This window comes from Dromiciops gliroides, chromosome 1 (assembly GCF_019393635.1).
Source record: "Dromiciops gliroides isolate mDroGli1 chromosome 1, mDroGli1.pri, whole genome shotgun sequence".
Classification (NCBI taxonomy): domain Eukaryota; kingdom Metazoa; phylum Chordata; class Mammalia; order Microbiotheria; family Microbiotheriidae; genus Dromiciops; species Dromiciops gliroides.
The window spans coordinates 267,918,331-267,932,384 of NC_057861.1; positions in this window are offsets into that span (position 1 = coordinate 267,918,331).

Sequence of the window (14,054 nt, forward strand, 5' to 3'; positions counted from 1 at the left end):
TGGGAACAAATTGCTTGATCCACAAATACAGATATTATACTAAAGTAAAGCTGTGCCTTATTTTAGTCCCCACCCACACAAATCTCAACTCTTTTGTTTAATGGCTATGCCTAACATTGGAAAATATTAACTAGTCTGTAAATCAGTGTTTGTTTTTTTCTTATACTACCATAATATCATGGTATAAAACCAATGCCTTGTGGATTTCCAGCTATTTTGATGAATTTTATTTTGAGAAATAGGAGAAAACCATTTCAAACTATTAGAAACATAAATGAGAGCTGGTAAGACCAGTGGTCCAGGAAGCCATTCTTTTGGTCTTACAAGGCTATGACATTTGGAATAATTTATCATTATCATCATCTTTAGATGCTGTTGACTAAGTTGATCCTTTTCCTTACTTTCTTCTATCCACATCTAGTCAAATATAATAATAATATGCTTATGAGTGAAATTTTCACAAGCTACCCCCCCCCAGCCCCGAATTCCTCAGCTTCAAATTAGGAACATTGTTTTAACCACTTCAGTCACTGGGTTAAAAGGGAGCATGAAAGACACTTGAAAAACCTTACTTTCTGAGAGAATTCAAGCAATTAGTACCGTTCTAACTCTGACATTTAATAAAGATTTATAAGGTGGAAGATTCATGCCAACAGATTTCCAGAAATCACAAAGCTTTTCTTTCTCTGTCCATGTCTAAATGAAGCTCTAGAATTGGCTGGGTTTTTTCACTTGATTCTAATTCTTGGGCTGTCATTTAAGGAGTATAGGGTAGTTGATGGAGAGCCGGCCTTGGAGCCAGAAAGAATTAGGTTGGAGTCCTGCCTTTGCCACATGGTAGCTGTGTGACCCAGACAAGTTACACACACTCTCAGTGCTCTGGGCAACATTGAGACTATAAATTGCAGAGAAAATGCCTACCTGCTTTGGTAAAGGGAGTTCCTTCATCTGGGAGCTCTCTAAATCATTCAAATCGCATTAAATCATTCAAATCTTCATTTCCTCATTATCAAATGCACTCCTCACACGGGTAATACGGTTCCATGAGTTGGGAGTCACTAATTGTTGTCCATTCTGGTATGTTTTTTGTTGTGTTTTGTTTTGTTTTAAGTACAGAACCAAAGCCACAACTTTTTTTTTTTTTTTTTTGCGGGGCAATGAGGCTTAAGTGACTTGCCCAGTGTCACACAGCTAGTAAGTGTCAAGTGTCAGAGGCCGGATTTGAACTCAGGTCCTCCTGAATGCAGGGCCTATGCTTTATCTACTGCACCACCTAGCTGCCCCACAACTATTACTTTCAATGAAGCTCATGAGTTCTTTTCCAGGCTGTTTTACACTATCTTGCTACCAATTTACTGAAAAATATTTTTTCTAGTGCTGCTTTGAGCAACCTAACTTACTTGGTACCTTACCTTACTCATCTGCAAAATGGAGATGTTCTGCTTTACAAGACTGCTCTGAGAAACAGTTGGTTTAAGTACCTACCATGGTGCCAGGCACTGTGCCTCTGGGTATACAAGAAAGGTAAAACCAAAACCAAACCAGTCCCTTTCTTCCATGAGCCCACATTGAGGTGACAACAAGCAAACAACTATGTGCAAACAAGATATAAACAAGATAAATGGGAAATGATCAACAGAGGGAAGGCTCAAGTATTAAGGGGAATCTGGAAAGACTTCCTATAGAAAATGGGATTTTAACTGGGACTTGAAGGAAGCTGGAAGCCACAAGACTGAGATGAGGAGGGAGAAACTTCTAGTCATGAGAGACAATCAGTAAAAATGCAGGGAGGCCATTATTACTGAATCACAGAGTACATGGGGAAAGGACTGGAAAGGTAGGAAGGAACTACACTATGAAGGGCTTTGAATGATTTTCAGAGAGTTTTATATTTTATCTTAGAGGTGATAGAGAGCAACTTATGTTTATTGAATTGAGGGTGGATTTTGGTTTTGGAGTGACATTTAAGGAAAGTCAATTTGACATATGAATGGAGGATGGGTGAGAACGTGGAGAGACACTTGAAGCAGGAGACTAACAAGCAGACTATTTGCAGTGGTTAAGGTGTGAGGTGATGGGGGTCTAAGACTAAGGTGGTGTTGAAGGAGAGAAGGGAGCATGGTACAAAGGTAGAATTGTGATTTGGCAATTGACTGGATGTGGGGTGAAGCAGGGTGAGAGTGAGGATGACCCTTGGATTTCAAACTTGAGTGACTAGGAGGATGGTGGTGCCCTAGATAGTAATGGGAAAGCTAGGAGAAGGAGAATTTGGAGGAGAAAGATAATGAGTTCAGTTTTGGATATGTTGAATTCAAGATATCTACACGATATCCAGTTCAAGATGTCCAATAGGCAGCTAGAGATGAGGACTGAATGTTAAGGGATAGGTTAGGGTTGGATAGGTATCAGGATAGTTGAATCAATGAAAGCTGTTGAGATCACCAAGCAAAATAAAAAAGAAGAGGCTCGTAAGGTACCTGTGGTTAGTGGGAGTGACTTGGATGAGGATCCAGCAAGAGACACTGAGAAAGAGTAGTTGGATAAGGTAGGAGGAGAAGCAAGATATAGTGATGTTCTTATTTTTATTTATTTATTTATTTATTTTAGTGAGGCAATTGGGGTTAAGTGACTTGCCCAGGGTCACACAGCTAGTAAGTGTTAAGTGTCTGAGGCCAGATTTGAACTCAGGTACTCCTGACTCCAGGGCCGGTGCTCTATCCACTGCACCACCTAGCTGCCCTAGTGATGTTCTAAAAACCTAGAGGGAAGAGAATGTGAGGGAAAGGGAAGGAAGGAAGAAAGGAAGGGAGGGAGGGAGGGAGAGAGGAAGGAAGGAAGCATGCATTTATTAAGTGTCTGTTATGCCAGGTACTCTGCTAAGTGCTTAACAAATACAGTCTCATTTGATCCTCACAACCCTGGGAGGTACATACCATTATTGTCCTCTTTTTATAGTTGAGGAAACAGAAATTAAATGACTTGCTCAGGATGACACAGCTAGTAAGTGCAGCTGGATTTGAACTCAGGTCTTCCTCATCCTAGGCCTAGCACACCACACACTGTGCCACTGACCTGACAAGGAGGAGGAGATGATTGACAGTTTTATCATAGCACTGGTAGAGGCAGCAAGATTTATGAGACAGAGATTTGGCTTTGGAGTCAATAAGACTTGGGTTCAAGTTTGGCCTGTGACAAAAACTGGCTATTTAACCCGGAACAAATCACTTGAACCTGAAATGCCCTGCTTATTTCTCTAAGATTTTGAGGAGCTCATCTATGCTAAGAGGAAGACATAAGTGTAATTTTAGGTTTTTGATTCATACTTGTGATTTTATCAGAGCAGGAAACTCCTCCTATGGAAACTCCTCAGCTAATACAGACCACCCACTCAACTAATATCTTGTCACTGAAAAATGAAAAGTCTTTCCCATGGCCACATATCCAGAATCAAGGCTTGAACCCAGGTTTTTCAGACTCAAAGGCTATCCTATTTACTGCATCATGTTTATACTTCTTGCGTATTGTATAAATGTAAAATAATCTGGTATATTTCCATTAAAAGCATCAATCCTATTTTGCTTTTTCACAAAGCAGAATTTCTTAGCCCAACAGAATTGTTGAGAGAGTCTTGATCACTAATATTTGATTTGGTATGAAGTAATATGAACTTTTAGATTTTTAAAGATTTTGAATATGCTATTCATCTAGTTAGGAATTCCTAATAGGTTGAAGCCAACCAGTGTAAATTTTGCTCTATGACAGCTAATACACTATTATTTCCCATTTTATAATATTTTTAATAATGATAATCTGATTTTACCCCTTTTTATGGCAATCTTAAAGTACCATAAGCTTCAGTGTCAAAAAAGAAAAAACTTACAAATGCAACTTCTCACATTAGTCCACTTGATGGCACTAAACTGACACTGAATATATACTAATCCTCCCCAGAAGTTTTATGCATTGATGTATTGTTATAATCTTAGGCCTGGTGAATTGTAAAGGCCTTTTATTTAGTTTAGGGCTTTGGGTATATTCAAAGAAGAAAAAAAGGGATTTAATTTAAAAAAACCACTTGTGAAGAGTTAGTTTTGAATAGTAAAATAAAGGATATCAAAAAGCCTCTCTCCCTTGGCCAACAGAGCTTCTCCCACCCCCTCCATTCTTAAAAAGCACCAGATTGAGGAAATTTTAATCACATAGGATCTTTCCACTTTAGAGCTGGAAGGGACCTTAGAGATCATGTTCATAGGCAAAGGCTACCCCTCAACACCAATACACATACTTCAATCTCTCATGAACAAATTAGGAGACAGATGCTCTGGAGCTACAATCATAAGAGATTGATGTTTATCATGTAAAAGAATTGTCCTGTCTTTTTTGAAGTGAAAGTTGAACTTGATACCATATATTTAGCTTATAGTAGGAAGGAGAAGCTGGAGAATGTCCTTCCCATCCTATATGACCCTGATGGGTTGGGACCCCTTACTTTGTTCCTGCACAGGTCTTACAATGCCCCAGAAGGGGGCATCCATAGTCCAGCTGTGCTAGCTGCTGAAGAGAAGCAATGGTTCTACTGTTTGGCAAGGGCTTCTTACAGGGAGCAGTTTTGTGGGATTCTTTTTTTTAAATAACAAGGGCTTTTTTTTTTACCCCATTGTCTGGGAGGGTTACAAGCAACTGGGAAGGGTATTCTTAGCTGAATAGAAGAACTGGATCATAAGATCACAGGATGGTAGTTCTAGAGCTGGAAGAGGCCTCAGAGACCACCTGGTAAAACCCCTTCATCTTACAGATGAGGAAAGCAAGGCCTAGGGAGGTCAAAGGTCTTGCCACACAGGTAGTAATCATCACAGGCAGCATAGGAATTGAGGCAGGCTCTTGGAGGTGAGTTTGCTGAAGAGGATCTTTGTGAAATACCTTGACCTTTGGTGTTTTATATATATATATATATGTAGTTTGAACAGCAGATTGATTCACATTTTTTCCAAATTGAAGATTTTTATGAATCTAAGTATTTCAAAATTTAGAACTGAAAATTGGGATAGGCTGCCCAAACCCTAGATGACTTAAGTCACAATGATGAAAGGTATCAAGATCTTCTTTCTCTGTGCCAAACAAAGGATTCATTAGGCTCTTATCTCTATTTCCAACTGAACACAAACAAACAAAAAACTTAATTTAGATTCTTGCAAGATCCTACAAATGATGGCTCCCTTCTTTAAAATTATATGGCATATGTTGTCCATATCTTTCATTTAGCACTTGTCAAACTGCCTTGTATTGCTAGTCATCTGGTTGTATGCGTATGGCTTGTTTCCTGAAGGAGATTGTAACTTAAAAGACAGGCACTAGGCCTTCCTATTTTTGAGTGCCCCATACCACCTAACATATTACTGTCTGCTTAGTAGGAGCTCAGTAAGTATATATTATGTAAACCAAACTAATAACATTATATAAATAAATATAACATAATATAATTTAATCCCTTGCTTTCCTTTCTCTTAAATTTTAGTTTATCTTAATGTGTGCTTGAGGAAATTAATGCGTAGCTTTTGAAGGCAGCATGTTTAGTTTTAAGCTGATAGGCAATATGGTATTGTTTTTGTTGTTGTTATTTAATCTAGATTTGGCATTCTTCTGTTCTTTGGTTTCCTGACCATTTCCTTCCTCCTTCAATGCAGAGAACATGCATGCAGTTTAGGGTTCTGTAAAGCTTGAGATATTTTATTGGTGTGTGTTTTTTTTCTGAGAATGACAAAAATGCAATGATTTTTCCCTTACCATTCTCTGACAATACTAAGCTTTTTAAATTGTCTAGCAATTCAAAGTCTCCCTCCTATGCCACAAAAAAGGCAGTGTATGATAGCAACAGAAACTAGAGGAATGCCCAGACAGGTCTGTTGAATAAAATTTTAAAAGTGGTTAAAATAAATCACGTAAAAATCAGACTTTTATAAAGTAGGACTCGTCTTTATGTTTCTTGACTCATCAACCAACCTTTCGTCAAAATGCCAAAAGCAATACTATACACTGGGGGGATATGAATTTTAACCTTAATTCAGCCAAGAAGAGCTTTCTGAGCCAATTCTACATTTCACCCAGCCCACGCAGACATGCTTCAGAATATCAGAACAATAGGAAATCATAGGAGTATGGACATTTCCTGAAACTTAATGAAATAAGATTTATGAAAATATGCATCTCAATCTCCTCCTCCTCTCCTTTCATGCTTCTAGTCTCCCCTGATATGGGAAAAATGTCTCCAAAGGCAACAGCAAAGTCTGCCCCCAAATATCTATATGCATGAGCCTAGAGTCAAATAGAATTTCATTAGTCAAGAAAAGAGAATAATTGATGAGACTTAATAGTCCAGATAATGGATCTAAAGAGCAGAAAGTTTCCACATTTTAATATTGGAAAGAACAGTAGACTAGAATCCAGGACTACTGGGTTCATGTATAGGTTTGTCTCTAGGAGATTTTATGATTTTGTAAAATCACTTACCTTCTCTGTATTTCAGTTTCTTCATCCATAAAATAAGGTGATTGGGGCCATAGATCCCCTGTCAATTCTAGGGTTCTATGAAATGTGCCTGTCTTTCTTACCTATACACGATATATTATTATTATTATCTAGCTGAAACTATAAAAAGACCCTTAAAAATTGGACATATAAACTTAACTCTGTGGCTAAGTCTATAGAATAACAACTACCTGAATCAAAACTGAAACACTGAATCAGTTGTATCTGTTATATTTCCAGACATCAACATGGTTAGCATTATGGTTTGCTGACCACCATTTTATAAAGATGGAAAACTTCCCTCTTTCCAATGGCAATTCCATTCAACTGAGTACCTACTGTGTACAAAGCCTTGTGCAATGTGTTATCAAGATAAATATGACATTTTCCCTGTCCTCAAGGAGCTTGGAATCTAGTAGGAAGATTCTTTTTTTTTTTTTTTTTGTGAAGCAATTGGGATTAAGTGACTTGCCCAGGGTCACACAGCTAGTAAGTGTTAAGTGTCTGAGGCTGGATTTGAACTCAAGTCCTTCTTAATCCAGGGCCGGTGCTCTATCCACTGCACCACCTAGCTGCCCCTAGTAGGAAGATTCTTATTCCAATTACAGAAACCATTAGCAATTTTACAAGTGCCACATAGGGAAGGGGGATAAGGCCTGAATCTATGGTTTTATTGGTATAGGGAACTTTAGATGAGGGTACTCCATCTACTAAATGCAATTGGACTCTTAGCTGCCCAGAGCTCTGAGAAGGTAGGTGACAGGCCCAAGTGACACACAGCCAATAGGTGTCTGAGGTGAGACTTGAACTTACATCTTCCCAACAGTGATGCCCATTTCCATAAGAAGGATACAAAAGAAGTGATATTAGGATTTGGAGGAGAAAGAAATAACATCTGGTCAGGGGAAATGAAGAAAAGTTTCATGAAGGAGGGAATATTGAGGTGAGTTTTCAAGAATGAGTGAATTTTGGGGCAGTTAGGTGGCACAATAGATAGAACACTGACCCTGGAGTCAGGAGGCCTTGAGTTTAAATCCAGCCTCAGATACTTACTAGCTATATGACCCTGGGCAAGTCATATAACCCTGTTTGCTTCCCCCTCCCCCCAAAAAAGAATGAGTGACTTTTCCAAGGTTAGATATAAGCAAGGGGATGGGGGAAAAAGATATTTCAGGTAGAATGATCAACTCAAACAAAAATAATGCATGGAAATGAGACAGTAGGCTGTGCATGGCCAAGGAACAGTTTTCCTAGAGTATAGAGTATGTGTAGTAGGGTAGTGACACATATAGTTGAAAAAGATAGGTTGTGACTTATTTGTACAAGCAATGGGAAACCATTGTAGGCTTTTAAATAGAGAAGCAATATGATCATAAATTATTAGGTGACCTCTAAAGTCTCTCAGCTCTAAAGCTATGTAATCAGCAAGAAAATAGGATGGATTAGAAGAAACAGAAACTAGAAATGGGAAGAACAGTTAGAAAGCTATTGCCATCTTTTAGGCATGAGTGGCATCAGTAGAATAGAAATAGAAAGGACGAGAAAGATCCAAGATGAAGAAATAGGAGCTACAGAACTTAGCATTTTCTTGAATGTGAGCATCCAGGGAAGGAGAGAAGTCAGAGAAGACAGGAAAAAAACATATGTTTTGAACTATGGAAACAAAGGTTTAAAAAAAGTGCGGAACAAATTTGGGCCTTAAGACATTTGCTGCCTTCATGTATCTATTTCCTGTCCTGTTTTCCATTATGTTGACCTGTGTCTCATGAGGTTAGTAGGAGTGCACATATACTTTTGAATCTAGTCTAAAGGCTTTTTCATTTAGTCAAGTTACTCCAACAATAATTTGCCTCTGTGAAGGCATGTTCTAAGCAAAATGACTGAAATGACTGAAAATATCTGTTATATAACAGGGGCAAATTGAGTCAGCGTCTAGGGTTTGCTTAATTACACCTGCCAGCTAAGTGCCTAATTCTCATTTTGGAATTCCTCTTCTTATAGTGAGACTGAAACTCTTAGGTTGTCTCTGTGTGTGGGTGAAGTAGACGTACATTGTTCTAGTTTGCTCTTGGCTCCTTGAATGACTCCACTTGTGGCTGGCACCCACCAATACAAACCCCATTACTATTAGCGTTGTATTAAAGAAGTAGAACAGATTAGAATCACCACCAATTACATCCATTTCAAATATATACATAAGTGATAACTTAGTAGTCATACTTGGTAGCTGGCTCTCAGTAATGTGTGTTGACTGATTGATGTCATAAGAATTTCTCTGAATTAATATTTTCTTTGAAGACATTAAGATACTATTAACAACAAATAATAACATAGTATAATACTCTAATTATAATGTACAATACTTCCCAAAGTGCTTTCACAGAAGGTTATTGGATACTCCCAACAATCCTGTGAAATATATAGGGCAGGTATTATGATCATTTTACAGTTAAGGAAACTGGGAGAAAAGATTGTAGAATGACTTACCCAAGGTCACATACCTAGTCAGTGAGCATTGAAATTAGGGTCTAAGACTTCTGACTTCTATTCCAATATTCTTTCCACTAGAGAACCTTTTGTGGACTAGACACTGACCACAAAGAACTGCACTGAAACCACTAGCTCATTCCTTCTGCATTACTAAATGATAATCATATGGTCAGGGCCATCCCATTTGAGATGTTTGAACCACTGACACAGAGGCAAAAGGCTTTGTAGCCCATTACCCATCCCTTGAACCATCTGGTCTTTCTCTAATAGCATGTTTAATGGAAACACATCAGCTAAATGATAAGCATGTCAGGCATTAATATTTCTTCCTTCACTACTCTCCCAGAGATCATTAGGTAGTTCCATGAGTATAATGGAAACATTTATATTGACAAAGAAAAATTAAAAGTTGCTCTAAAAGTTCAAACAAACTCTTAATGTGTGTTTGATGAGGACGCACAAAAGCTGTGGTAATAAAGCTTCTAATTGCTCACTATCCTGATGCAAATTTTCAAGGGAAAAAATGGCTCCATTTTTCATATTGTGTTTTGCTACTTCAACAAAAAGATATTAAATGCTTTCCCTGCAATTGCTAGGAGTTCTAAAGATAGCTACAGTAGATGTTGACAACATAGTAAAGGAAAAAAGTAAGGCAAAAAGATATGAGGTACGTGAAGTGAAAATATATATGCTCTGCACAATCTGAATGCATTGGGCCAAATTTGATTCTATGTCATTTACTCATATATATATATACATAGAATTCACACACATACATATATATCATTATATACATGTATGTGTATATGTATATATATATATATATATATATATATATATATATATATATATATATATATATATATATATATATATATATATATATGTTACCCTTGGCTTTAAAGGCCAATTATGTGGAACTCCCTCTTCATTTATGGATATTGATTAGCCAACACCACTTACACACACTCACACACACACTTAAATATTTGTATGTGTTCTCGTGATTCAAGGTAAATAACTTATCCATAAGACTAAAGCTGAAACTTTCAAGAAAGGCACTGATTTTATTTTGTTATTAATCTCTATCTCCCCAATCTCTAATACATCTTTTTTTATCCCAACTTTCTCCAGATATCAGATACATTTCAGATGAATGACCCACTCCAGAGCCTAGTTATTTTTAATCATTTTGAATGTTACCTAGTAGAAAAAGTCTTGTTCACATGAAAAGATCAGAAATGAAGAAGGTGAAACTTGGGTTATGTTACCTGACCTCAGTTACCTACTTTTGAGTGAGTGACTTTTGTTTATACCCAAATATGATGCCCAAGCAGCAATTGGAGTATACCAATAAGGCATCCACAAAAATTTATGGGGGAAAATCATAGCCTTTCTTTATTACTTGGCTATTCTAAAGTGATTTCTTATTTAGATACAGGTTGGACTAGATGGATACCAATGTTGCTTCCAGGACCAGGGCTTGATATCCACCAGTTGGGGGTAGGGAGGAAGTTGGGGAAGAAAAAAGAAGAGGGTAAAGGCTCCTGACTTTCTTTGTTTTTGTGGCTTTGGTTCATTCATTTCAGAATGAATATGTTATTTCATAGTATTGCTCTTTCCTCCCTTCCTCCTCTTCTTTTCTTATGGTTACTTATATGACTATTAATAAAAACATACCAAGATTAGAAGGCACATTCAAATTTGGTTCATTCTTTGGTTGACTGCAATACTCATATGTTCTCCGTTCTCTCAGTGACGATGAAGTTAAATGCTATTTACTCCGTTCTTCCGCAGCAGCAACAACAACAAAATCTAAGTTGTCTCTTCTTTTTATTTGTGCTCTCTAAAGAGATCACTGTTATAGACATATCCCTGATAACAGAATCTATCTGTAGCAAGGCAGTTCTTAAGAGGGTTATTATACACAGATTATACTGCCACCCTTCACTCTGTTTAATTTTGTAGTTGTTCAAGGCTGAATAGAAATTTCCTGATCTTCTTTCATATTGATTAAACATAGCATAATTTAAGGGAGAATAAAAGACAGGCCACTTATCCAATTTATATGTTCCATTTTATCCAAATGTTACATTCACAAGAGTAAGGTGAAACAGAATATTAAAGTACTTATATATACGAAGAAAGTACAAGGAATAAGGAATAGTAATTTTTAAATGTAGAACATCTGGCAGTAAAAGAGAATAACACATAGGATACAAAAACTTGTGCCTGATACCCTACTTGCTCTTTCCTCATGAGCCTATCTGACAAAATAAAGTGGGGCACGAAATTCACTTACTCTGAGTAGTATACTTTTTTTTTTTTCTTACCTCTATCCTCTTCTTATGTGTTGTTTGAAAAACTACCCATTCTTCTGTGGGAGGAGAATAAAAGTGTGTCACACATTTCTTAAGAAATTCTTCCTCTGAAGTGGCTAATGTTGTGGAAAGAATGCTGGATTTGGAGTCTGGGGATCTGGGTTCAAATCTCAGTTCTGCTGTTTACTCTTTGTGTGACCATGGGCAAATCACTTTACCTTTCTGGGCTTCAGTTTCCTCATAAAATAACCTCTTGTTGGATTAAATGACATTTAAGGTTCCTTGTTTTATTGTTTCAAATTCCATTATTACTATGGCTTCTGGAACTCCCATAGAATATCCTTATTGTCAATTATGAATTATTTCCAGCTGTTGTCCCTGGTCATTTAGCCAAATCACAAAATGTCCAAACTGGTCTCTCCCTATCTCCATGGCAGGCCCATCCTATCATGGGAAATCAAACAGTAATACAATTTCAAAGGAAATTTTTCTTATGAAAGACCCAGATTTTCATTGGCATGGACACTTTCTTCTGGCAACTCCTTCAAGCCCTGGAGATAGTTTTGTGAGCTGCTGTGGCCAAAAATATTTATTGCCTAGTGGCAAGAGAGGACTCCATTAAAATAAGTTTATTTTTTAAAATTACATTGGATAGGAGGATTTTTATCCAAGCAATGAGGGAAAATGACTTCTTCCTTGATATTCTCCACTGTATCAGTTTCTGTACCATGAGATCAAATCACTATTAGCAGTTCTGCCAACTCCCACTTTTGCCATATGTGGAACAGTGCCTTTGTCAGCATGTGGTATGATCTTTTCAATTCCTCACAAAATGTAAGGAGAGCTGAAGTATGCTTCTATGTCCTTGGTTCCTGCTCTTGAAGTGATGGGAATAAGGAAGTCTATCAGAAGCTTAAGGTCTCTTTGCAAATTGACTTGCAATCAAAGACTAAGTTCCAGTTCAATATCTCCAGACATAATCTTCTACATCAGGAAAAAATGTTCAGGAAATCAATTTCATAGATATTATTCCCACAAAAGGGGCGGGAGGGGGCAGAGAGATAATGAGTCAATTATAAGCGACAACGGGGTAATCCCCCAACTTCATCTAGTGTTGATTTGAAGCATGAGATTATCCAGGTCTGAACAGCTGCCTGGGTCAACCATTTGTAGGTTAATTGCTCAGCAGTTAATATTGCCATGTGATTGATCCAATTCAGTTTTATTAAAAGTAGCAAAAGAAATGGACCACAAAATGGCCAGCCTGGTTATTTGCAATTTCAACAAACAAGTGAATTTGACCCTGTCATGATCTGAGGGCTCTGTGACAATCATTTTGAGCACTTGAAGAAATGACTCAATCATTTTTGGTTGATTCAATTAAGCAACATAAATATTGTATCTTGCATGTTGAAAATACCAGTTTGCAGACAGCTCTGCCAAAAAGCTGAGCACACCCTAGGGCCATTCAGCATTGTTGTATTACTAACTCTGATTTAGGTAAATTAAAAAACAACAATAACAGCCTTTTCTAAGTGAACAATAGTCCAGTAGACTTTTAAAATTAATAAAGGGAAATTCTCAAAGCTTAAATGTTTCATAATTACTCTCCAGCAGATTTAATTTTGTTTTTTATTTGGTTTATCACAAGTCAGAGGTAAACTGTATTAACATTTCCAATAAAATTGTTTCAAAGTGTGTTTCATTTGGTTTCAAAAGGCCCCAACTAGTTCTCCAACTTTGGTGGAGCCATTCTTAATATTGGCTAGAACACAGATTTTGCCAGTATAGGAAAATACCATCTGTACTGTCAAAAAAAAAGTAATGAACTTTGCAAGCATAGTGAGAGGTTCCCTGGGTGAAGAGTATATATCCTTAACTTAGCAAATGTTAAAATTCTGGCAGGGTTATAGAACAAACACACTTAAAACTGAACTATTGCAAAGCCATTTCCAAATCTAAAAATGATATCTGGATGAAGCTAATGGGTTTCATTTAAAAATTCCTCCTTTCTGTGAATCAGTCAAAGTCAATCTTGCCAGTCAGCTGTCTATAGAAACGTTGCTTCCTTTCTTACATATGTTACTAAATTAGACCATATTGTGACTATGTTATATCACAAGGGTTTGGGGTGGGGGGAAGATCTGGGTGTGAAATGTTATTTTCAAATGATATCACTTAAGCAGGTTTGCTTTTTTCCCTCCCATTTCCTTTTTTCATATGAAGTACAGCATTATGGCTACCAAGCTCCCAGATTCTGTTACAGCAGTAATAATGTTTCATCTAAGATCTAGGCCAGCTTTTCCTTTCTCACAGGGACAATATGGACCATGAATAATAAACCATTTAGTAGCTCTGAAAGGATAAGTGCTCATTCCTAGGGCTGTTATGCAACACAGGTTCTCTCCCTGGTGAGGAGTTGAAATAGGGTAAAAAATCAGAAATAATGTAGCAGCGATATGAAAAAGTCTTGGCATTCTCTTCTTGAATATTCTGTTTAATGTCCAATAAAGAAAGAATATACTCCCTTTAAAAACTCTTTCTCAGGTGATTAAATCATAGAGGGTTCTACATATTATTCATGGACTGCTATAAGAATGTTATAAATGTAAAACACAAAGCTCTCTCTCACATATGGACCCCCAGAAATCTACCCAAGGTTTGAAGTACTTTGTAGAGCTGTATCCATGCTGTATCTGTAAACACCAGCTCATGAAC